The sequence below is a fragment of the Chiroxiphia lanceolata genome, chromosome 6 (assembly GCF_009829145.1).
Source record: "Chiroxiphia lanceolata isolate bChiLan1 chromosome 6, bChiLan1.pri, whole genome shotgun sequence".
In the NCBI taxonomy this organism is placed as follows: domain Eukaryota; kingdom Metazoa; phylum Chordata; class Aves; order Passeriformes; family Pipridae; genus Chiroxiphia; species Chiroxiphia lanceolata.
The window spans coordinates 59,255,067-59,278,079 of NC_045642.1; the positions used below are offsets into that span (position 1 = coordinate 59,255,067).

Sequence of the window (23,013 nt, forward strand, 5' to 3'; positions counted from 1 at the left end):
TTCATCATCACAAAAAAATAAACAAAAGTCATGCAGGATGGGGTTTTCTTTTACTTCATCTCTTACAAAAGGGAGGGAGGAACAAACACCATTCTGCCGAACAGCATTTAAAAGGGGCAGGTGCTACAGGATTTCACCCACATGGCTTTCCAAACTCACCACAAGCTTGGCTGGTAGGGCTCCTGCTCATTTAGCTCTGGGACTCACTGGAGCAGAGGTTGCCAGAGCTGTCAGATTGCGTAAGGATGTTACCATGCAGCAGCAAAATGCACCGCACGGGACATGCTCTGATTCAGCAAAGCACTGGAGCAGACAGCTGGAGCTTGGGAGGCGAGCAAGACCTCTGCAGAGGGGCAGCAGATCCCCTCTTCTCCCGAGGTGTGGGGGTTTCAGCCACAGACTTCCCTGTATCGGGGCAAGTCTGATTAATAAACTCCAACTGGAGCATTATCCAGGTTCAGAAGAAAAGAAACTCCCTGCCGACATCACACCACATGGGCAGTGGGAATCTCTGGGCAGCATGAGGTGCCTCCACCATAAGGTAAAGTTTTTAAATCTTCCCAGCTGTATTGATTCCAGCAGCACACTAATATAAGAAGTGAACTTTCCCCATAGTGCTCATTTGGGTAGGGACCTCCTTGTCATTGTCAAGAGATCTGCAGCCCAACAAGCTGCAGAGAGGCACATTTTCCAATACATCACCTCTAACAGCCCGGGAGCTCCTCATCAAAAGCAGATCTTTCAGAATGACAGAGCCCTAACAAAGCTTATCAGCTTGCCTGACCTTGAGACTGCCCAAGGGAATAGCCCACAGTCAGAAGCACTGTCAGGAACATCACCAGAAAGCATGGGGTCACCTGCAGACTTAGGCAATGCCTGCCTAAAAATACATCAGCTCATAGCACCTCTGTTTTTCAGCTGTCAAACAAGCTCCAGGCACCACTGGAGATGGAGGAAAGGAGCTATGATGGGAGTTCTGTGCAGCACAAACATTTCACAGCTCATTTTTTGAACTGTCTCAGGTATTGGCCCAAGAGCTGCCCAGAACCCTCACAGCAGCTCTATGGCAGGGAGGTGTTACCATCACCATTTTACTGAGGTGGAGGACACCTTGTAGTCCTAGACGAAGCCACCTTCAAAGTCATTCCCAAGCCCAGATCATGACCAAAAATCTAAATACATTTGATGGTCTCAGGGCCTCTTAAAGCCATGCTGGATCTTGATCCACTCTGCCCTCTGGTTGGACATCTATTTCCCTGGAAAGTGGGAGCAATGGGGAGGGTGGTAACACAGTATCATAGAATTGAAGAACTGGAAGAGATTTTAAAGATCATCTAGTTCCAAGCCCACTGCCACGAGCAGAGGTACCTTCCACTAGACCAAAAGCCCCATCCAAACTGGCCTTGAACACTTCTGGGTTGGATCCAAACACTTTTGGATGGATCCAAAACTTCTCTGGACAGCCTGTGACAGTGCCTCACTACCCGCTAAGTAAAGACCTTCTTCCTAATATCTAATGTAAATCTTTTAGTTTATGTAAATCTAATGTAAATCTCTTTTCGTTTAAAACGGTTCCCATCCTATCATAGGTGGTGGCATATCCATATCACTATGAAAACCCAGGGGTGAGCTGAAATCTGAATTCAGCCTGATCCTGGTCATCCTCCATCTATGATCCTAAAGCGAAAATCATGTGGTTGATGGCTCTGCTGTGCATTGGCATTTCCACAGCCCATACCACCACAGGAAGCTTCTCTGTGGCTTGAGACATCTCTCCCTCAACTTCACTGTTGCAGTGGAGAAAGATCAAGGACACATTGTGTTAAGACAATCAGAGCCACATCCTCTCCTAAAGAGATAAGGAAAAGTATTATTACTCTCTTGAATGGATGGGAAAGCAAGGGATAGAGGTTAAGAAACTTGCCCGTGTCCCCCAGAGACAAGACCGAACACCAGCTTCCTGAATTCCAGGTCCGGATCTTAATCACCAGATCATCACACATCCTCTCTCTTCAACTTTAACTCAGCTTGGCAACACAAGCCAGCAAAAGGCCTGCTGCAATGCTTCTGCCCTTCCCAGCAGGCCCATCAGCCATCCAGTGGCCACTGAAATCTGGATGCCAGGGACAGTGCCCACGCCTGTCTCCCGCTGCAGTGTTTGCTCTGGGCGGGATGCTCAGCGGGAGACACTTATTTTTTTCCCTTCTGAGAATCACGAATGGCTGCTAAGGCCTGTGGGCAAAGGCTTGTCCTGGGAAAGCTTTAGGTGAGTACAGTGAGAGGTATTGTGCTTGGTTACCCATGACAGTCCATCTTCAGCACCACTTTACAGCCAAAGCTCCTGTTGCTCTTCCCTGTGGTTCCTGGCAGAGCCAGGAAGCCCTCCAAGCACAAAGGTAGGCCTTGTTTCCAGGAATCTGCAGCGATGTGGTTGAAACGTGCAGTTTATTCTTGGCTTGGGTTTAAATGTAGCAAACACTACTCGGTCCTGGGCAGTGCTGACTGTTGTGGTGTGCCCCTAAAGGTACAACTGGAAGGGGAATTTTGGTGAACTCGCTCGATAATCCCCTTGAAAACCTCCCCTCACTCCCTGCAACATCAACCATGTCCTGGCATGCTTTGGGAATACCTCAAAATACACCATCCTTACATCTGAGTCAGCAGAAAGAGTCACGTACATGGAGCAGCAAGAGACAGCTACAGAGCAGGGCCAGCTCTGCCGACCACATCTCCAGGCAAGCTGCCACTTCCCAGTCTCTGCCCCACAGGACATGCTGCAGGAGCCCCCAAACCCCTGTTAGCTGGATAATGCACTGTGCTCAGCACAGCTCTGCAGGTGCGAGAGTGCTCTGCGCTCGCTGTGTCCTCCCAGAGAGCCTCTACCTGTGTGACTGCCACTGAATTTAATTAAACTCTCTGCCTCTCACTGGATGAGCACAGTTTTAACCACACGAGGCAAACCTCCAGCCCTTTGGCTTCTCCACATGGCACGTTACACTCATTAACAGTGCCTGTTGTCTCCTCCTGCAGCTGAAACGCCGGCTTCTCCTGACTTCTGTCCAGCAATGTGAAATCCAACATTTTCTATTTTCACATAGCCTGCAATGTGACATTACTCTGGCTCTTGCTTGCTCAGGCCCTTGCTACGTGCAGATCATTTTAGGATGGGCAGTGGCTGGCTCAGCCACATGGCTCCATTGGAGCCTGCTCTCTCCAGCTGCCCTATAAGATAATTCTCTCGGAAAGTTGTGGTTTGAGCATTTGTCTCAAGCCATCCCAGCAGTCGCTAAGCTCTGAACTCGCTGCTCGATGTTGACAGGTCCCCCCACACATTGATACTCTGTGAACCAGCACAGCCACATGAGAGGAAAAACACTGACAGCTTCTGAGATTTACAAGGAGCTCTTCATTTTTGCAAGAATTCCGGGAAGTTGATGAAACTGGAAGTCATCCAGCTCAGAAGGCCCAAATCTACCTCATTTCCTTAATACTTGCATTTTCCATCCAATATTTTTAGCAGTTCCATGAAGCTATAACGGCAAAGAGGTTTTCTGAGGTCCGGCTGAGGTTCTGCCTTTCACTGGCAAACCTTCCCTGGAAAACAGGCTTCATCCTGACTCAGAAAGGCCGTCTTTGTCCTCACCCACAGCTACGGCACATCAGCTTAACGGCCTTGGTTTAGTCTAGACCCAGAAGAAGTGACAAAATGAGCTGCTTCAGCGTCACTCTCTGGAAGAGGTGTTCTTTACACATCTGCTGCTCGAGTTTGACATTCGTAAAAAACACAAAATTACAATTGCAGATGATCTGGTCCTTTTCCGAAGCAACCTGTCAAATGCAATCTCCCTGCACCATGGAGTTGTGCCAATGAATATGTGTTATACACGTACCTGCCACTTGCTCTACTCTGACCATCTTACTCGTGATGTACAAACTATGTTTGAAAAGATGAAGTTATTTTCCCCTTATTTTGGTTTTACGTCTCTGTTGTGGTAAGAGCTGTACATGCAGTAAGGATCTTCTTCAGAGGAGGAGGGGTGGCAGAAACTGGCTTCTTGCCTCAGTTCAAGGTTCTCCCAGGTTTGCTAATGTCAGAGGTCCAGTTTAAAGCTTGTAAAAGCCTGGTGTTCCCATCTGAATGCAAATCATTCAGCCACGGAAGCTGTAGGTGCAGAGCAGTGGGAGCCGGACACAAAGGTAGGTGTGACCAACGTCAAACTCCAGCCAAATGGTTTATAAAAAATACACAGTGAAAAACAAAGTCCCCAAACCTGAAATTAGCCAAATGAGTAATTTTGGCATTTCTGAAAGGGAAAAAATATTTTCTCCGTAGACACTCCTTGGAAACACTTTTGGGTGAGCAAATGTGCATTCAACCCCCTTCACAAGCAGGGAGGAGATTTTGATTTTTCTCCACCTCTTCTGCTGAAGTCATTTGACTTCATAGAAATACTGAAATCTCCATCATGATGGAGAAAAATGTGTTTCTATTGCCTGCTCTGTAGCCAAAGCAATACACATTTCCAACTCCTTCTCCAGTGACATTGTAATTATTTTTCTGTGTGTGTGAAATGAAGTAGCTTCAGCAGAGGAGAATGAAAGATATACAACCTGTGGAATAGCACAGTTGGTAAGGTACTTAAAGAAGAGGCAGGATTTTTCAAGTTGGAGGCCCTGCTCCAAACACAGTGGACAACAGATTTAAACCCATATTTTGATTCAATGAGGAGATGAAATGGAGGTCTCAGTTTTATGTAAAGCCCTGAATACTCATGTGAAGCTAATATTGTTTCCCATTTTCCTTTCCATTCATCATTAACATCCAAACAAAATATTTTAGTTTACTGGAAACCAACGCTCTCTTGACTTGCAAAAAAAAATTACTGTTTTACAAAAGCCCTAACAGCTATTTTGGGCCCACAAAATCTGAAACAATTTTCTATTTCTCAAAGAAAATAATTATTTTCATTGATCTATTCCCACCAGGTTTGGACCAGGGACCTTCATGTTTTGTTCCCAAGATTTCATACCACTTTGGGAATTAAGGCTATTTCTAATCCCGTGTGTCTTGGGTTGTAGAGAACTTGCTTATAAAATTCCTTCACAGAAAATGGTTCACATCGCCCATATTTTTCTAATAACAACCAAAATGTATCGTTATGGTCAAGTAAGCTTTTATAACCAGAAACTCATATTCTCACAGCATCAAGGAAGAGTTAAGCAAATTTCCTAGGCAGTGGTAAAGCTGAGTGTGAGCAGGCAGCAGTAAATACAGGCTGAAGCTGACCTGTTACGTATTCCACCAGAGCTAAGACATAAAAACTCAGGCTAAGCTGCTGCTATTTGCTTAGAAACATCTTTAGGGTAGTAGGAAACAGTGAAATCACAAATGAAACACCAGATCAGAAAAAGATCAAGCTGCACCGAGCTGGAGAAAAACAGTTTGAAATCCTGAGTTTTGCTGCCAATTAAAAGGATGAACTGTTGCTCCCTTCCAGCCTCAGAGGCTTCATCTAATTCAACTCCTGTCATATTTTAAAGGGGAAAATCAGCACAGGTGGAGCAGCCCCCCCGTGCTTACACAGGGCACCCTCGTGGGCACAGCACCAAGTGAAGAACCAGAGGTAGGACTTTGTTACACAGTATATAATCAGTGTCTAACCATTTACATAAATCACTGCATGGGGCTGACATGCTGAGATGCAAAGCATTGCTTTACACACCCACAGCTTCACAGCACAATCCCCAAAATCCCATGGGATTTAGTCTGTGTGCTCCATCCTTCCCAGTACTGCACAAAGTAACATCCAAATTACAGCACAGGGACTGTAAAACGCAACTTCAACTCCTTGTTTCCTTGAAAAACACTCTTTTGGGTAAAGAAAACATTTCTTCTGGTTTCCAAACAACCTCTGAGGTGCAAACACATTCAGACCACCAGTAGGCAAGCAGACAGCCTGGATATGGTGTACTGCAACCTGCAGTGCAATGTGACAGGACAGAAGTGAAGGGAAGATGTCTCCAGATTCTGTAATTCATAATTACCAGACAGTAGCAATGAAACATAGCAAGTGCCCTTCTGCACTGGCCTAACAGCCAGAAGTTGTTTTCAAAAGCTGACCACACTTAAGTGTTTAGGGACCGTAAATACAGCCACCATGGCTCCAGGCTGAACTTCTCATTTCCCAAAAACAAAGCAATAGCAGAAATGTGATATAATGATTCAAGGATCCAACTCAGACTCAGGATAAGTGGTATGAGTAAGAGAAACTCCACTGAAAATCCACCCTCATTGCTAGGCCATTGAACAGGAGACAACCGCCTGTCCCTGCTGGCTGCTTTGGGCAGCTGTGAGAGGCAGAGCACCTCAGCACCCGAGTAGTGCTCCAGTACTATGCCTGGGGATTTTACAGCCTCATCCCACCACAGCACGCCCTACAGACTCTGCAGAGAGCTGCAGAGAAGGAATGTGTCAGAACACAACAGAGCCTCATGGCTTTTCTCTGCATCACCTAATTCCCACCCGCTGGCACACAGAGCACAGACCTTTTAAAATGCTCTGCACCTGTGGGTTAGGATAAAGTTGAGATGGATTACGGACACCCAGCCTCCAAAGCAGGCTCCACCTCTCTTGCAACACAAGATGTTATAGACTGATGCAATAGGGATTCATGTCTGGGGTCAGAAACACCACCAGAACACATAGCTGAACTTCTCTAAAAACTCTGAGCACAGCACATGCCTAGGGACTACCCTGAGGGCAAGGTCACAGGTGTGTGAATTTGTGCAAGACAGAGGGAGATCCTCACACCCACCTGCATCTGTGCTCTTCAGGATGTCCAAAGGCACTCGGTGTCAGTCTTGCACACTCACAGGGATAAGTCTGAATAAGCTTTAAAATACAGTCTTGCCCTGCTGTTTGGGCTTCAGACTAAACTCAGAGTGGCAGTACTTATATCCAGAAGAGCTGTTATTACATTTTAATCTTAAAAGTCAAGCAGCTCTTCAAGCACAAGGACAAGTTTATGCAAGCAATCTGCCCGGGTTAAGGCAGCGCCGGGGGATTTTGGCAGAGATGGGCTGGAACCCAGTGCTGCCGGCTGCCTGGCTGCCTGACCCCTTCCTGCTGGCACGGGCTCTCTGGAACCCAGTTCCCCAGACCACATCAGAACACCATCCCTACCCTTGGGCACTCCCTGGGCCTGCTGCTCCAGAGACGAAGCAGTGCCCAAGGCACTGACTTCTCTTACAGCAAAGATGGCATGACCAGGGATCCAAGACCTCTCATGGTTTGAAGCGCCAGCCGTCCCACCTCCCCTCCCTCTGGGCACTTCAGAAAAGTGCCTGTGGAAGCGAACACAATTACTCAGAGGATTTCATTGCTGCTGAGATGAGCAGGCATGATTCATCCTCCAGTTAAAACAGAGTGGTAGGCTCAAGTATACAGGCATAACTAAAAAACCCTTGGCATACCACAACAGACAATCACAAAGCTTCCACCACGTTAGTGGATCTGAATCCAACTGGTACAGATCCAGTGGGGCCTCATGGGTGTCTTGAGTCCCTCTGGGGTCAGGCACACCTATAAGCTTCCCCTTTATTACACACATGGCAGCTGTAAGAGAGCTAATGACAGTGTCCAAAGGCAGCTTTACAAGGGCAAAAAGACACTCTTGTGAAATGGGGCAGCCACGAGCCAGAGCCATTACTGCTGAAACACAGACGCGCTGGAGATTGCCATGTTGGAGTAATCCCAAAGATGGCACAATCCCTATATATATATATATATGTCCAAATTGGTGTACGTAAATTTTTTTATATATGTGTATATATAATCTATATAATATCTGCTGCACTTTTATGTGGGACTCTAATCAGGAAAAGAGGAGTTACACTTGAGGCATTTCCCTGAATCCCAGAGCAAACGTCCTCCCATTTAGTGCAGGAAGGGGAGAGGTGCACAGAAAAAGGCCTCGTGTCCAGCTTTTGGTATGCACACCACGCGTTCCCTCTCCGGAGGAGCCGCCAGCCTGGTCCTGTGATAGACTCCTCAGTCCCACTGGGCAGCAACACTGGAATTTGCTGGCCCTGAAACATTACTTGCTGAGTTGCTCCCAACAGAGCTCCTATTTTACCCTTGCCAGAAAGAGAGGGAAAGAGAAAAAAAAACCCCACAACCACAATGCTTCTTTCTGTGCATCCCATTGCCTGAAGTCTTCAGAGGAGGAGCACAACAGACTCAAGACCCAAACGCACGAAACAAAATCAGGTGTGGGCTTATGACTGATGGTGCCAGGAGATGTTAAAAAGCATAAGCCTGTTGTGCCACTTAGACAAAAATAGACTAATGTTGATTCAAGCCTGATACAGAAATTAAAATGAAATCAGGTTTGATCCCACAGCACAACACGGTCTCAACGTTGCAAGATGGAGTGAAAGAGTTTTCCAAGATTAGCCATCACCAACTGCCCATAGCCCACCACAGAGCTGCTCGAAGGCCCTGTCCCATCTCCAAGCTGTCCTGGTAGGATCAGGGTTGGACTGTGCTGCTGTAAAGGCTCCTCCTTTCACCAGCACATAGTGGCAGGTCCCCATTTCACCACTGTGTGCCACTGAGCCTGCCCTGGGGGAATGAGGAGGCAGCCAACACTAAAGCAACTCTCCTGCTCTCACTGCTAATCTCACCGCTTCCATGACATCCACCCTCCCCACACTCCAGTCTTACTAGGAGTATTTCACTCTCAGAAATATCAAAGAAAGTAGAAATAAAAATAAAGATGGCCCTATCCATCAGGATGATGTGTGCAGACTGCCTCTGGTGACAGCTTGAGCAGCAAATCAACCTGGGCTGGTATTGGCAATGCCAGCAGGGCTCTTTGGGAAGGCCACTCCTGCACTGAACCTGTATGTCTTGTAAGGCAGACTTCCCCACATTCATCTGATATGGATAAGATTCACTTTACTCTGAGCCTGATCCTGAATCCAGGTAAATCAGTGGAAAAAAGTCAAGTTAACTCAATTTTGAAAAAGACTCTGAGAAAAAAAAAATTACTTAACCTTATTAAGGCTCTGAATTACAGATCCAGATTTATAAAGCTAAGGCTATAGGCACTAATCTCCTTTCTATAATGGAATAAACAAAGCTGAAGGCAGAAGTCCTGTATTTTTAGACAGGATTTTTGAAAGCACCTTGCTTTAGCCTGTAGATTTCCACTGCCAAACTTACTACTAACTTTTGAAGGAGCATCTGTGCTGGCCCAGCGTGGATACTTTTGAAAATCTCACCATCTGCACTGAATTTTTATGTGCAGAGCAAAAGAACAGTCTCCGTGCTAGTGACACATTGTGGGCACAAAGCACACAGGCATCCCAGTACTGCACAGGAGGGGGTACTGCCTGGTTCCCCTTGGAACAAACTGACACCATCACTGATATCATTGACTCTTTTTTTCCTAAGACTCCAGGGAACCTGAGGGCAAACAAAGTGCTTTCCTAAATGCTCTGGTCTCCCTGCTTTTGGCCACAACCACCACTTAAATATCAGATAGAAGAGGTTTTTGTAGGAGCCTAGCAAATAGGTCATTATCCCAAGATTTAGTTTTTCATTTCATGTGGATTACTGTTGCTATTCACTCATTACAGGTGATTCACCCCGGGCTGTGTGAAGCCCAAGGATCGTGGATAAGCAGGGTAGAGCCAGGTGGAATTCCAGGCTGGGAATGTCTGGCTCTCTGCAGCTCCACTCCCACTCTGGGGGACTCCTCCCAAGCTGCCTGCATGCAGGAACCAGTGACACTAACCTTTGTGCCAGGCCAACAGGGACAGACTAGATCCCATGTGTCACCCCAAATGCCATAGCATCAAACAGACCCCAAACTGCCCATGAAAAATGTCCTCATGTCACATCAGGCACTTAACACATGAGTCTCACTGGTTCAGGCTCACTCTTCAGCTGGCACAGGGAAACAGGTGCTTTCCCAAGGCACTTCAGCCCCCCTAAAATTTGACTGACCAGATGACAAGGCTATCAAAGTTCCCAAATTAGGTGCCTTAGGTGGTTGCCTGATTGCAAGTAAAACAGAAGTAACTTAGAGCAGAAGTCAAGTGATGCTCATCTGACATGGCTACCATGCACAAAGAGCTGCCAACTCCCTTGTTCCTGTTATATATGAAACAAATGAATCAGAAAACGAAAATAAGCACTGTCTCCACTGACCCTATTGAGAAAAAGAGTAAAAATGAGACATGAACAAGAAAAGCTGGTCTTTACACTCTTGAGATTTTAGCACATTGATATGTCAAGTCCCTGCATGAGAATCACTGTAACCCAACTCCAACCTCCTCAGTGCAGTGGGGCACTTTGGCCTCTGCAACATATGACCATGGAGAAGGATACCCAGGGGTACTGTATGCCTGTATACCTGGGAATAGGCCTTGACTGTATGCTTGAGCATCTTGATGATAAATCCCTTTTGTCAGGAAAAAGACACCACAATTCTCCATTGAAACTTATTTCTAGTCTAGGGGGACAAGAAACAGCAGGCAAAAATCTTGGTGCCCCTTGCTGAGGCATCACATGAGATCAAAACTCAGAAGTACAGAATTTCTGTCCAGACCTCCTATGTTTACACAACCCAGAACTGCACAACAATACACATTTTCGATCACAATACAAAAGTTAGTCAACTTGAAGACAAGATGGTTTTCAAAAACCTCCTTGTGTGTTCTCACTAAAGGTACACCCAGGTGATGTCTAAAGCTCACTGGTTTTTAGCTCATATCCTCATCAAGGTTTAGCACACTCCACCTACAAGGCCATATTTTTATTTTGTGGCAGGAAAGCAGTTCTTAATGTTATTGACAATTCCAGTGGGTTCAGTAGTTCAAACTCATCTACACAGTCAAGTGCTGCTGCTCTCAGACTGGACTGCAGTTTTCAGATACTCTCCCATGAATAAATAATTGATTGAGTACTAATGGAAGCCCATGGAGGCTCAGGTAAAGCAGAATGACTCTTTACTGCCCCGAGAAAAAGGAATAAAGAGGGAATTATTTTAATATTAACATGCTGAAATGCATCACCCGCAAAAGACACATTAAAGCTAATGAACCCCTGGAACTGTTCTAGATGGATGTGCAGACAAGGAGCAATAAATGACCTGTGTCCTCTCTGCTCTTTGGGAACACCATTCACATGTGGTTTACCTCTCCTCCATCTCTGTTCTCAAGCAGATCTCACAGTGCTTTACTGCACAAATGGTTTGCAAACTTCTTCATGATTTTGCACGAGAAAAGATTTCATGGTACATGAAATGATCTCGTGGTTGTGAGAGCAGTGCTAGACACTGCTGACAGGAAAGCAACCACACCACGACATAGCAGCTGCTTTCACATCAAGATTACATCCAAGGGCATTTGGAATCAGCTTTTAAACACGGGGTTACTTTCACTTCCCACCTCATATTGTCCCTGTGGTGACTTGGGAAGCACCACAGTGATACAAACGCAAACCCATCTTGCCTCCTTTCCAGCCAATTCCTTCATTTCATACTCCTGGTTTTCAATTCCTGATTTTCCATTGCATATGCCTGTATCTCCACAGCCACCCCAGCTACCTGGAACTCAACCCTTGGGCACTTGGTTTGCTGTCCCCACCCCAAGCGCTTGCTGTCACTCCTGGCACTTCCAGCAACCACCACCATGGCTGGAATGACTCAAAAGAGAAGACACCCAGCAGGATGACAATGCTTATCAACAGCCTTTCATCCCTCCACAGCAACCAAAGTGGCTCTGCCCAGGCATGGAGTGGGTGCAGCTGACACCCAGTGTAATGCTTGGATGCAGCAGGCTCTGCCCCAGTGCTGATCCAAGCTTCAGGGATCAGGCAGGAACACTTTTCGCTGTGCATCCCCTGCATGAGCCTGCACGGCAGATTTCTTTGCCAAGTGTTTCTCCACCCCAGCTTTCCATCTCAAGGCACAGCATTCCACAGCCCAATGGCCCCGGTGCCCACACGGCACCTTCATACCACAGAAGTCAGAGCTCCAGCACTGGTGACACACTACTCAAACACGTGGTGAACTGCTGTTAATCCCAGCAGCCGAGCAAGCAGAGCTCCCCTCTGTCCTCAGCTGCCCTTTTCTGGGCAGCTGCAGCTTTTCCTGGCACCTGACTAGCAACCCTGTGGCTTTTACCTCGTGTGCATGAGCTAAAACATGGATTTGGGCTTAGAGCCTTCCTGCGCCCTGAAAGGGAAGTGTTCGGGTTTAGCACTGGCCAGCTGTTTAAGTGCCATCAGGGCTGCTTTTTAGAAAGTAAAGAGAGCAAGGTCCCTTTTTATGGTGATTTTAAGCTTTCTCTCAGAGCAGCATGGTCACAATGCTCTCCAGCCTGAACCTGCCCTTTCATACCCTCTCCCATTCGAGCTTTCCAGGGCAGCGAGGGTGCTGCACGCCTGGCAGGCAGTGCCCTGCAAGGAGGTGCAGCAATGGAGGGGGAATCCAGTGCTTCCCCACATACTACAAAAACCTCAGAGGCAAGAGGAAGGCCCTGTGTGCGGCACAGCTGCAGGGTTTGCCCTGGGCAGAGGACGTCACTTCACGTTGCAACCAGTTACAGGAATAGAGACATTTCCCAGGTGGCTCCGGCCAAGCTGCGTCACAGCCCTGTGTGGTGCCACCACAGGACTTCACAGAATCGTAGAACAGAATCGCAGAATGGTTTGGGTTGGAAGGGGCCATAAAAATCCCCTGGCCATGGACAGGTATGGCACACACTAGATCAGGTTGCTCAGAGCTCCATCCAGCCTGAACACCTAAACACTTCCAGGGATGGGCCATCCACAACTTCTCTGGGCAACCTGTTCAGGAGGCAGTTTCAGTGGCTTTAGCTGGCCCATCTCCTCCCAGCCACACACCCTGAATTTTGCCAGACCCCACTCATATCACTCAGTGCCCTGCTTTGCAGCGCTGTCCCTTTACACAGGCTGAGCCATTCCTAGGATAAAGTACCACTCAGATGAACAAGACTGGAAAAATCCTGCCCACCTCCATGCGAGTCCTACATTGGCCTGTGTTGGTATAAACCACAGATTACTTCATGACTTTCTGGCACCTACAACCAACATCATCAGCCAGCGAGTGGGACGGGCTGTACATGCATGAGAGCAAAACCACAGAAGGGTTAACCCTGCAGTGGGCTGGGAGAACATCCTAAGTACAGAGAGCTCTCAGAGTAGCCAGAGAGCCAGAGGTTGTGACTCACCAGGAGAGGCTGCACAAAAATAGGGCTTTCAGCAAGGCCCACAGGAATTTCTTTAGGGAGATTCTTCCCCCAGAGACAGGCGAGGGAACTCGCCTCACCTTTCCCATCAGGGAGCAGATCCGGTGACTGCCCTGCCAGGATAGGAATTCACTATTGTCCGGCTGGCTGTTTCCAGTCTGGCTAAAAATGGGATCACAGGAGACTAATTGCTTCACTGGAGGAAAAAAAAAGAACCAGTCTGGAGTGACGGAATTATTTTGTAGACTGTTGTTGTTTGGGTTTGTTTCCATCCTGGCTTAACGAGCATTAATGACTTCAAACGGGGGGAGGAAAGCCATTAGGGAGAACATGATCCACACAGATACCTCTGGCCCAGCACACACCTCTGTGCCAGCCAACCTCTACAGCCCTGATGGCAACAGCGCTGTGCCTCTGCCCATCCATCCCTCCCTCCTCCAGCCCTTCAGAATCGAGGAAGATGGCTGAGAGTAAAGGGACATGTTAAGTTTTCTTTTTTAATCAGCCTGACTGGAAGTGCCAGCCCTCCTGCAGCTCAGATATTTGAGCGTGTTAGCTATGCTTGGTAACATCTCCAGAAAAACTGCTGTCCCTTCTCAGTGGCAGGGAAACAAAGGGAAAACATCCCGAAAGAGCGGATGCTCCTGCAGAAAGCAGTGGAGCCCAAAGCCTGTGAAATAAACTTTGTTTGTTTTGTTTGCAGTAGCCACACTCAATCTTCTGAGACTAATTCTGGTGTCTGGAGAGACAGAATGAAACCTAAAGCCAAGACACGTAATTAATGTTGAAATTCCTCCTTATATAACAGCGCCTGGGACAGACACTCGCCTGGACAATGCTGCCCATGGCCCTGCCAACAGAGCCCAAGGAAAGCCTGGGAGCAAGTGAGCAATGCCTGTGTTATACCCACTGGATACAGGCACACTTACATATTCAGTGTGGGCTTCAGGGAATTAGGGATCAGAACCTTATGGGAATGGTGTGCTCACATCTATAAACCACCTCTATAGAGGGACAGCTGTCTTCTAACTGCATCCCCCAGGGAACAGGAGATCAGCTTGAACTACCCCAAACCACAGCAAGGCCTCAAGGAAGACACAAGACTTGGAAATATCTGGAGCTTCCCTGGAGAAGAGGTGGAGAATTTCAGCATGAGTCTGGTTGTAAGAAAGTCAAGAGAAAGTAAGGAAGCCTCTTGGACAGTCAAACAGTGACTTCAATTAACCTGTCCTAGACATGACAGAACACGGAGATACCCGATACTCCATGACACATTTAACTCATGCAGAGGTAACAGCCCGGCCTCCAGAAACCATCATTTGACATCCCCTCTCTTCCACGTGTCCCCATTCCAATATCAGCTTACTGGTTCATGGCAATATTTGGCATTTGCTGTCTTGCTTCCTGGCCAGTGAGGATTCAGAGATGCCACTAGCTGATGCTGAAAAGCAGCATCCAACAGCTCTGGCAGGAAATTCTCCTGAGTGCCCTGTGGCTTGGCAAAACCATCAGTCCTAAAGGACCCCAAAGGCAGCTCTCAGTGGAGTCAATAAGGTGCAGTAAACAGGGCAGGCTGCAAGACAGATTCCCATTAATTTTATCACACAAAATACCTGTCTTTGCCCCTGGGGCTATCCCTGTCAGGGTAGTCACCCATTTGAGTGAGCAGGGCAATTTCGCAAGATCAAAACAGTGTAGGGGGATGTGGGAAACAGAGACTTTCCACTCATGAATCCAACTTCAGCCCACTCATGCCACAGATGACTTGTGGCTTTAGGGGTTTGAAAGCAGGTCTCCCTTCGCTCTGGTTCCTTTCCAAAACGTTATTTAGGCATTTTCTCTTAGTGTAAGAACAGGGAAAAAAAAATCATGATTTCAGATCTGAGTTACACCAGTCCATCTTAAACCTACCACCATTGATCAGCCATCCCGAATCTGAACTCTTCAAAAGCAGCACAGAGGACACAGAGGACACCAAGAACTGTCACCCTCCTGCAGGGGTTGGCCCTGGCCCCAAAGAGACCCCAGCAGGAGCAGGACAGGCAGGACCAGCTCTTGCTCCACGCTCCGTGCTAATGCAAGGGAAGAGCAGCCGGGCAGTGCCGCCTTCTGACCTTCGCAGTGGGTGGACTATCTCTTTGGGAGCTTGGCCAGCTGGCAAGAGTCAGAGGAGCTCCTTAGCTTTCTCATTTATCAAGGCTGGGCAGAGAAGCAAGGAGCAGAAGCCAGCTGCCAAGATTTTTGCTCCCTCTGTGCTCAACAGTGCCTGAAGGTAGAAATTCTGGCTGTAAAGCTGCTGTTTGGGCACCAAGTTTTGAACTAGTGACATGAGGAACATTGGAATGGGGAGTTCTAGTTAGGAAGAATGGCTACAAAGGATAAAGAGAGAGAAAAAAATTTAGAGAAGGTGCAGGCAATGCGGAAAGCAATATTAAATTGATAAGACTGTGACAAAACCATAGATAAGCACATGATTCCTCAACCTACAGTTAAGAGATACTGACAAAGAGAAATACAAAGCACACGAACTCAGCTTTTAGGCACAACTCAACAAGGACATGGGACCTTGCTACATTTTCATATTCAGGTAAATGTCAAAAGGAATGTAACCAGATCCAGAGAAGGGAGGAGAAAACCCAAAGCTTGCTTGCTAAATGTCACACACCAGCTCAGACTCTTAACATGAGTGCCACAGAGTCTGGACACCAAGAAGTGCTGCAGCCTCACTACAGCAGCCCACATTGGCTTACTTGATAATCCTTGAAGAAGTTGAAAGGATCACTTCCTACCATCCCTTTACAACACAGGTTTGCACATGGAATAATTTCCCCCTGCTACCTTGCACAGTTAACCCTGCTTTTCTCCATTTACCCCTGCCCTGTCTCCTCCTCCAGCCCCTTTCCTTTTCCAACACAATAACCAAAGATGACATGACCCACTCCGCCAAGGCACCGGGACACTGCTGCCTTCCCTGAAATGTAGACCAGAAATGCTTCAGATGTGAACATACACATCCTATTGGATAAATTTTCCATGGCAGTATGCCTGGATCAGGGATTTAGCTAGTAAATAACCTCTCCTACTTAGAAGTAATTTTCCTGATTCATGAGCACGTCTCTACTACGCTGCCGAGAGATTTGTGAAAGCAGCTCTGGATGTTAATAATATATTGTGCTTGTGAAACTTTAATTGATTCAGAAGAAATCAGCTCACAGCATGGAGGATCTCCGTGGTTTTGAATATATCCCATTTGTACATGGCTGGAACTTGAAGGCTTGCTCCCATTCCCATTGTTGTCAGCTGGAATGCCGCCACTACTTCAGTGGAATAATAACAGGTAATACAAATCCAAGATTAAACTGTGCCTTTAGGCACGGCCTCATAAAAGGGGAGGTTCTCCATCCTATTAACAGTAAAGCTGCAATGACTCAGAGGGCAAATGATGAGCAATGCTTTCCCCTTGCTCCACGGGAATAACCTTCACATCCTGCATCCTGGCCAACACCAGCAGCTAACAACAAGCCCCAGCCCCAGCTCTGCTGGCACACAGAGGGCAGAAACAAAGCTGTGCCCACTGTCCTGCCCATAGTACCAGTGGTAGAAAAAAGGGAATTTTCTCCCACAGAAATTCTGAATTGTAAACCAGACAGCTACTGCCATGCCATACCATGCAGCACTGCCATGTAATAATTTAAATTTTATACTGTGTTATTATTTCTGGTTTATATCTGTGCTGTTACAGGCAGCTGATGGTTCTGAACTAGAATCTACAGACAAGGCAGTGCACCACTGATACTAAAGGTTGTTGTGTGGCTTTACAAAATAACTCTGTTTCCATAAAAGCAGAGTGTCTGCCTGCCCATTGGCACAAAGAATAAAACCTAAACATTGGTATTACTGACCAAGGACACATCAGGTGCCGATCTTGCTACAGCTAAAAGAGTAAGTCAAATAATCCCTGGATAGCTACGGCAGTTGCTGCAGGCCAAGTATTTAAACAACACTGAATCTCTCACTGTCTCCCTTACACACAGAGCAGCTTCACTCGCTGCAACATGTTGCATTGCAAGAAATCCTCCATTTCAGCAAGTCAGAGGGAGCAGATGCAACAGCATTTTGTTGGCATAATGTTTTAAAAAGTTGCACAAAACATTTATTAAAGTTGACAGAGAGACCTTTTCCTCAGCTATATATATCAACCTCTCTAATGCTAACCCAGGGCTCATATTCTCTGACATTAATACTAAAAGCTTTCTCGGTTCGAGATGGGTACAGAGATCAATAAAATTACTGGATTAATGCTGGGCAATTCTGGAGATCTCAGAGCAAATGTTTTCAAAATTCATAAAATCATAGACCTGAATGTCCTTGATATTAGGGAATATGTTAAAAGTCAGATGAACGGTTCTGGCTGAAAACATAGCAATAATATTTAGGGGCAATTTTAAAAAATATACTTACATAACATCTTCAAACTTATTTAAATTTTTGTGTTTTTTTCTGCTTCTCATGGCTTCTATGCCTTTAAAGTAGAATGAAGAGGGTGGGAAAGGCAGGAAACCAATATTTTTGCAGAAATGTTTTTAGTTTCAGAAGTTCTAATCTAAATATTCGCAGGTGCTCTGGGACTTAAGATTGAGCCTAAATCTGGTCTCCAAATCTCCTTTCTTTAAGAACTTGTCTGTAATCATTACATGTAGCTATTTCTTAATTGCATCTGCCCACTTTTTAATTGTGAAATGCTTTCATAACGATGTATTAGTCACAAAAAGAATGTCAGAACACAAATCACAGGTAATCACTTATCCCCCTGCACAGAGGAGTAGTGCTGTTTATTTCTATTGCAGCAGTACCAGAATTCCTGACTAACGCTGACCTCTCATTGCAAACGTTTGGTAAATGAGAGTTTGTGCCTGTAAGAGTTCACAAGTTATTACACGCAAATGTAAGAGTTACAGCAAAGGAGAAGAGTGAAAGTATGAGAGATTTGCATTTAGGTAAGGGTTCTCCAGCCTTGGGGTCGGTGGATGAACCAGTCAAACTCTTGAGGCCCCTTCAAGCTCTGTTTTTTAATGATTTATACAAACTCATTATGTGCAGGGTTTGCAGGTTTCCAATCAATCCCTTTAAATAACCATAAAGGAAAAGTAGACACTAGCAGAGCCAACAACTTCTGTAGGCTATTCAGTAGTCCTTAGTCATGTGGAAAGTTCCATCAAAGTTCACAGACGATATACAGTGGAGTCAATGGGGCACAGAGATCTGATGTGTGGATCTCAAAACAGGACTGCTCTTCGTAAGCATAACTGTAAATCAGGACTAAACTGTCCTGCACACTGACTGATTAAACATGACATCGAAACGTGAGAGGCTCGGCTTTTTTTCTCTGCACTTTCCATTTGGTCAAGTACAGAGAAACAACCCTTTAAGCACTGCATGCCAGAGGCTGTAAAAGAGCCCATCTCACAAGCGTGCAACAACCACATCTGAGTGGAAAACTATGTGGAAGATGTAGTGTCTAGAAGCACAAATCAGTCTACACGAGCTGTTGACTGTCAGATAAGATAGCCACAGACATCACTACACTCCTGACCCTCAGAGACATCCCTTTATATTTTCTAAAGCTGAATTAAGTGTTTCCAGAGACTCAGGCATGAAAATTCCTCTTCTACAATAAGCAGTTGCTGTAGGAACATGGCTGCTGATATGTTATTCTGTGCCAGCTTGCAGCTTTTAGGTGATTTGCTTCACTCATTCACCATATAATCAGCTTATATTTCATTCTTTCTGCTGTTCTCATAACACAGCATCATCCTTCATTTTGTTCTCCTTACATATATCTACTCTGGTCTTCAGGGTTGCAGTTCTGCAAAACACTGGAGTTCTAGGAGCTCTCAGAGCAATAGGGACCAGATCCCACAGCTGAGGTTATGGTCCTCCACAGAGGGGACTCACACCTCTTTTGGCACTGGTTGAGCTCTTTCCCACCCTTTCCTCTCAGATGCAAACAACATGACTCTCCATACACAGAAGAATCGGTGGGGAAGAGGGAGGCATAAAAATCCATCAAATCAGTAAAGAGTACCTACAGAGGCATCTGCTGCAGTACATTCAAGCAAAAACTTTCACTGAATCATAATACAGTTTGGGTTGGAAGGGACCTTAGAGTTCATCTCATTCCAAACCCCCTGCCATGGGCAGGGACACCTTCCACTAGACCAGGTTGCTCCGAGCCCCGTCCAACCTGGCTTTTAACACTTCCAGGGATGCAGCCACAGTTTGTCTGAGCAACCTGTTCCAGTGCCTCAGCACCCTAACATCAAAGAATTTTCTTCTAATATATAATCTAAATCTACCCTCCTTCAGCTTTCCCCTTGTCCTTCACTGCATACCCTTGTAAAAAGTCTCTCTCCAGCCTTCTTGTAGGCCTTGTTTAGGTATTAGAAGGCTGCTATAAGGTCTCCAGGCTGCTACAAGGTCTCCCTCTTTCAGAAAAGCTTAAAAACACTTCAGTGAACCAAAGATTTATCTTTGTTTGCCAAGAAAACAAAGCTATGCACAGCACCTAAGCAAACCATCGATAATCCCTGGGACAGCCCCTGCCCTGGCAGCCAGTTTGCCCCACAGAGCATTGCTGATATCAGTCACAGATCCAGTTCAACTGCTAATTTATCTCCCTGGGGAAAGCCCCTTGACTTCAGGGGAAATAAGATCTGGCTCCAGATGTAAAAAAGGGCATAGAATGAGAATAAACAAAATCACCAGTGGCCAAAAAGAAAAACAACCAAAAAACAACAGAGAGCAAACATGAGGAATCCCATGTCTATACTGCCTTGACCCATGGAAAAAGCAAACAGCACACTAATAAAAGTTGCTCTGTTAACAGTGGCTGTACGTAATTAGGAAAGACATTCAGCTTCTGTTTTCAGCACGTAATTTTTAATTGATTTTGCTGAAAGAAATCTTAGTGTTGTTAGAGTTAATAGGAGTCTTTCCAGCAAAACTGATCTCCATAAAAGGCTTACGTAAAGCTTCCTTTAAGTGTCACAGGTTTGAACTGGCAGGGAATTAACCTGTTGCAAAAAGCCCATTCTCTATAAAAGCCAAGAGTCATGAGACACACAGCTGCAGACCTAATGGGTCTCCTCCACTACAGAAAGGTGATGATTTTAGAGACCTGGCCAGTACCCAGCAGTCTTTCCAGATCCTAGGAAAGACAGAGTCTTTCCCTCTCCTAAGAACACCACACACATAGAGGAGATGCTTTCAGGTAACACACAGAAGAGTAAACACTTCCTGTTAATATGCCTATCTTATTTTCCCCAAGTGTTAAGCCCCAAGACCAGCCCATGGTCTCATCTGGATAATTGTATAATTATATTTTGCCTTCCAAAGGGACCATGCATGCCAATAAACACCATCAAGTCACAGGACCTACTTAATGGTGGCTGGTGCCACATCAGAGCACAGGGACTCCGTGCACACCATCCCACATCCAGAGGCGTGATGGAGCACAAGCAGACCCCAAACATCTCTAGATGTGTGGGCTGCCTTAGAAACTTCAATACAGACACAAAGGCAGTGGAATGAGCTAACTAGCATGAGCCCTCAGGATAAAAACAGGGTTCTTCAGCCAGCCAATAACCAGTCCTTCTCCCAGACTCTCCAGCCCAACCTTTTAGCTCCTCTGGCTCCTGGTCAGCTACATTACCTGCATGCTACACTCTCTATAGCCTTAAGGATGTATCTGACACTGTGCCATGCCAAACGGTGAGCTGGGTCACCTGAGTGTCTCGACCATCCAACTCCATACCTCAGGCTGCAAAGGTGATACTGCCTCTGCTTCCAGCTCTAGTTCAGGTATGTCACCATATACTGCATCCTGTATCCCCTCTACAGGTAGTGAAGATGTGTTTGGAAAGTGACTGGGAGACACATTTTCAGAGAGAGAGAAAGAAGGCTTGTCAGAAAAGTTAAGGCTGTGCCACTAGGTTGGGCTGACTGCTCTATGTTGCTTGTAGAAAGGTCATCATCGTACTCTAAGCCCCTAAGCCCCCTCCTCCAAAAAAATCCAGGCCCACAACAACTAAGTTTAAGGAAACATTTGCAATTGCCCTCAGCATGCAGGTATGGTGCCTCTACTGAGGGACACCATGTAGGAGACCTCGGCAAGTGGACCCATCCATTAGCAAAGCTGTACATCAGCCTGTGCAAGGGGTCTGAATTTGAGGGCAGCAGGGCAGAACAGCCATTCTTACAGTAACACTACATGGAAGGAGCTACTGCTTTTAAAATAAACCCTTAAAATCATTCACTATCTTTTTGCTTTTTAGCAGATTGTGAGTGGACTAGATCACTTGCACTGAGTAAGCCACTGTGCAACCTAATTCTGCTCAGATACACTGCTTTGTTTTGTTTCTGGCATGCACAGAAGCCAAAATATGCTTTCCCTACCCTGGGAACTGCTGAACTGGAAAATGAAAGTCTGGAAGAGCTGACTCAAGGAAAATAGCACATGCAGTCTTTAGATAAAAATGACAAACCAACCTACTTGTAACAGAGCCCAGCAAACTATTTTCCTTTAGAAGTAAGTTTAAAGAAAGCAGCAGTGCTCAAACATTGCCCTGTGAGCAAAGATTTTATTTGCAACAGCCTTGATTATCACCTAACTTTTTCCTGGCAACATCCAGCACGAGCTGATCCCAAATATGTCCTTGTCCTACTCCTCTGTGGTTAAGTGTGCACAACATACTGTGTTGCAACATGTAAAAAGCTTGTTTTCATGTCTGGATGCATTTCCCTGTATGTGCTGATTGTTTTTTTTTTTTTTTTTTCAGGAAGCAACTTTAAATAGGTCCTGCTAAGTTGGCAGCTAAACCTTATCTTAGGGCAAGACAAAGATCTTTCCTTGATAAGGCCAGAAAGCCATCTCTCCTTTGCAGAGTTGCAAATGAAGAAAAGAAATAAAGGTCTGTGAAAGTGAAAGCTCTCTTTTAAAAAAGCCCTAATACATATGTGTGTGTTTAAGGACTTCTATTCCAGCCATGGCTTAGTAACAAAAAGGAGTTTCCTCAAAGTGAAGAGCAAACTCACTTGAAATTTCAGTTGAATCATGAAAACCACCCTATGAAAAGAGCTCCAATCCAGCAGTAAGCCCAGTTTTAACATTAAAAATCACATATAACCAAATTTACCACCTGCCTCAAGAACTTCATTGTCATGGACACACAGTAGCATTTGCAGAAGTACTGTACTAGACCTATTTCAAACTGCTTATGTGTGGCTGAAAGAGGAATCAACAAACACCTGATTTTAGCAGCTACCAGCATTGTCACACCGGGCCACAGTGACACATCTCAGCTACTTCTTGATGAACTTCCAGTGCTGGTTTTCAAACCCCTGGGGCATTTGAATGCAGAGGAGGCCCTGCTTTTGGCAGCACTTGTGGCAAAAGTAACTTGACCTACTGGGAAAACGCTCATTGCACTAATAAATGCAGATTCTCTCCTGAACTGCTTAATCTCGAAGGGGCAAGGAGAAATACAGCATTATTAAGTTTAGCCCAGAAGAAAACCAAATGACCCAGGGTATTCTAGGTCAGCAACTCTCTTCCTCTGCTGACCCTGGGAATCCAGAAAGAAGAGACACCTTGAATAACTTGTGGCAAAATGCTTTCTGGTCAGACTATTCCTGGTGTCTCTCTCTGCTGTTCCCAGCACTCACATTCTGACC

At 45.9% G+C, this 23,013-nt stretch overlaps 1 protein-coding gene across 1 annotated transcript in view; it reads right to left on the bottom strand.

Annotated features, from left to right (window-relative positions):
* The window catches only part of PRKCH (protein kinase C eta), a 118,315-nt gene that overhangs the window by 20,395 nt on the left and 74,907 nt on the right, over positions 1-23,013 (bottom strand). The window lies entirely within an intron of this gene.